Genomic DNA, 3,947 nt, shown 5'->3' on the forward strand with positions numbered 1-3,947 from the left:
TTAAAGTTCTAAAACTGATATAGCAGCAAGGCCTGCATGTTTTATAAACTGAGGCACTGCTTGAGAAGCAGAGGTAGCATCATTAAATTTCATGTTCCAATTCTGCCTTCCAACACAAAAATTACCATTACCATCTCAAGGAAATGATTGCCCATGTTCCAACCTTTCATCCTTGAAAACTAAGTGGCATGAACCACCATCATCAACACAATATTGCCTTGAAAGTTCTACAACAGTTCTGGCAGTTAGGCTTGCATGTTCTGTAAACTCAGTCGCTACTTGAGCAGCAGAGGTAGCATCTTTAAATTTCATATTCCAATTCTGCCTGCCAATAGAAATATTACCATTACTATCTCCATGAAATGATTGCCCATGTTCCAACCTTTCATCCTTGAAACCTAAGTGGCATGAACCACCATCATCAAAACAATATTGCCTTGAAAGTTCTACAACAGCTCTGGTAGCTAGGCCTGCATGTTTTGTAAACTCAGCCGCTGCTTGAGCAGCAGAGGTAGCATCCTTTTAGTTCATGTTCCAATTATGCTTGCCAATAGAAAAGTTACCATTACCATCTTTATCAAATAATTGCCCATATTCCAAAATTTTATCTTTGAAACCAAGTGGCATGAACCACCATCATCAACACAATATTTCCTTGAAAGTTCTACAACAGCTCTGGTAGCTAGGTTTGCATGTTATAAAAACTCAACCGCTGCTTGAGCAGCAGAGGTAGTATCCTTAAATTTCATGTTCCAATTCTGCCTGCCAATAGATAAATTACCAATACCATCTCCATGAAATGATTGCCTATGTTCCAATCTTTCATCCTTGAAACCTAAGTGGCATGAACCACCATCATCAACATAATATTTCCTTGAAAGTTCTACAATAGCTCTGGCAGCTAGTCCACCATGTTTTGCAAACTCAGCTGCTGCTTGAGCAGCAGAGGTAGCATCCTTAAATTTGATGTTCAAATGTGCATGCCAATAGAAAATTTACCATCTCCAGGAAATGATTCCCCATGTTCCAACCTTTCATCCTTGAAACCTAAGTGGCATGAACTACCATCATCAACATAATATTGCCTTGAAAGTTCTACAACTGCTCTGGCAGCTAGGCCTGCATGTTCTGTAAACTCAGCCGCTGCTTGAGCAGAAGAGGTAGCATCCTTTTAGTTTATGTTCCAATTCTGATTGCCAATAGAAAATTTACCATTACCATCTCTATGAAATGATTGCCCATATTCCAACATTTTATCTTTGAAACCAAGTGGCATGAACCACCATCATCAACACAATATTTCTTTCAAAGTTCTACAACAGCTCTGGTAGCTAGGTTTGCATGTTATAAAAACTCAGCCGCTGCTTGAGCAGCAGAGGTAGCATCATTAAATTTCATGTTCCAATTCTGCTTGCCAACATAAAAATTACCATCTCCATGAAATAATTGCCCATGTTCCAACCTTTCATCCTTGAAACTTAAGTGGCATAAACCACCATCATCAACACAATATTGCCTTTAAAGTTCTAAAACTGATCTAGCAGCAAGGCCGACATGTTTTATAAACTAAGCCGCTGCTTGAGAAGCAGAGGTAGCATTAATAAATTTCATGTTCCAATTCTGCCTTCCAACAGAAAAATTACCATTACCATCTCAAGGAAATAATTGCCCATGTTCCAACCTTTCATCCTTGAAAACTAAGTGGCATGAACCACCATCATCAACACAATATTGCCTTGAAAGTTCTACAACAGCTCTGGCAGTTAGGCTTGCATGTTCTGTAAACTCAATCGCTACTGCCAGAGCTGCAGAGGTAGCATCCTTAAATTTCATATTCCAATTCTGCCTGCCAATAGAAAAATTACCATTACCATCTCCATGAAATGATTGCCCATGTTCCAACCTTTCATCCTTGAAACCTAAGTGGCATGAACCACCATCATCAAAACAATATTGCCTTGAAAGTTCTACAACAGCTCTGGCAGCTAGGCCTGTATGTTCTGTAAACTCAGCCGCTGCTTGAGCAGCAGAGGTAGCATCCTTTTAGTTCATGTTCCAATTCTGCTTGCCAATAGAAAAGTTACCATTACCATCTCTATGAAATGATTGCCCATATTCCAACATTTCATCCTTGAAACCTAGTGGCATGAACCACCATCAACAAGACAATATTTCCTTGAAAGTTCTACAACAGCTCTGGTAGCTAGGTTTGCATGTTATAAAAACTCAGCCGCTGCTTGAGCAGCAGAGGTAGCATCCTTAAATGTCATGTTCCAATTCTGCTTGCCAACATAAAAATTACCATCTCCATGAAATAATTGCCCATGTTCCAACCTTTCATCCTTGAAACTTAAGTGGCATAAACCACCATCATCAACACAATATTGCCTTTAAAGTTCTAAAACTGATATAGCAGCAAGGCCTGCATGTTTTATAAACTGAGGCGCTGCTTGAGAAGCAGAGGTAGCATCATTAAATTTCATGTTCCAATTCTGCCTTCCAACACAAAAATTACCATTACCATCTCAAGGAAATGATTGCCCATGTTCCAACCTTTCATCCTTGAAAACTAAGTGGCATGAACCACCATCATCAACACAATATTGCCTTGAAAGTTCTACAACAGCTCTGGCAGTTAGGCTTGCATGTTCTGTAAACTCAGTCGCTACTTGAGCAGCAGAGGTAGCATCTTTAAATTTCATATTCCAATTCTGCCTGCCAATAGAAAAATTACCATTACTATCTCCATGAAATGATTGCCCATGTTCCAACCTTTCATCCTTGAAACCTAAGTGGCATGAACCACCATCATCAAAACAATATTGCCTTGAAAGTTCTACAACAGCTCTGGTAGCTAGGCCTGCATGTTTTGTAAACTCAGCCGCTGCTTGAGCAGCAGAGGTAGCATCCTTTTAGTTCATGTTCCAATTCTGCTTGCCAATAGAAAAGTTACCATTACCATCTTTATGAAATAATTGCCCATATTCCAAAATTTTATCTTTGAAACCAAGTGGCATGAACCACCATCATCAACACAATATTTCCTTGAAAGTTCTACAAAAGCTCTGTTAGCTAGGTTTGCATGTTATAAAAACTCAACCGCTGCTTGATCAGCAGAGGTAGTATCCTTAAATTTCATGTTCCAATTCTGCCTGCCAATAGATAAATTACCAATACCATCTCCATGAAATGATTCCCTATGTTCCAATCTTTCATCCTTGAAACCTAAGTGGCATGAACCACCATCATCAACATAATATTTCCTTGAAAGTTCTACAACAGCTCTGGCAGCTAGTCCACCATGTTCTGCAAACTCAGCTGCTGCTTGAGCAGCAGAGGTAGCATCCTTAAATTTGATGTTCAAATGTGCATGCCAATAGAAAATTTACCATCTCCAGGAAATGATTGCCCATGTTCCAACCTTTCATCCTTGAAACCTAAGTGGCATGAACTACCATCATCAACATAATATTGCCTTGAAAGTTCTACAACTGCTCTGGCAGCTAGGCCTGCATGTTCTGTAAACTCAGCCGCTGCTTGAGCAGAAGAGGTAGCATCCTTTTAGTTTATGTTCCAATTCTGATTGCCAATAGAAAATTTACCATTACCATCTCTATGAAATGATTGCCCATATTCCAACATTTTATCTTTGAAACCAAGTGGCATGAACCACCATCATCAACACAATATTTCTTTCAAAGTTCTACAACAGCTCTGGTAGCTAGGTTTGCATGTTATAAAAACTCAGCCGCTGCTTGAGCAGCAGAGGTAGCATCATTAAATTTCATGTTCCAATTCTGCTTGCCAACATAAAAATTACCATCTCCATGAAATAATTGCCCATGTTCCAACCTTTCATCCTTGAAACTTAAGTGGCATAAACCACCATCATCAACACAATATTGCCTTTAAAGTTCTAAAACTGATCTAGCAGCAAGGCCGACATG

Source organism: Nicotiana tomentosiformis, unplaced genomic scaffold (assembly GCF_000390325.3).
Source record: "Nicotiana tomentosiformis unplaced genomic scaffold, ASM39032v3 Un00002, whole genome shotgun sequence".
Lineage (NCBI taxonomy): Eukaryota > Viridiplantae > Streptophyta > Magnoliopsida > Solanales > Solanaceae > Nicotiana > Nicotiana tomentosiformis.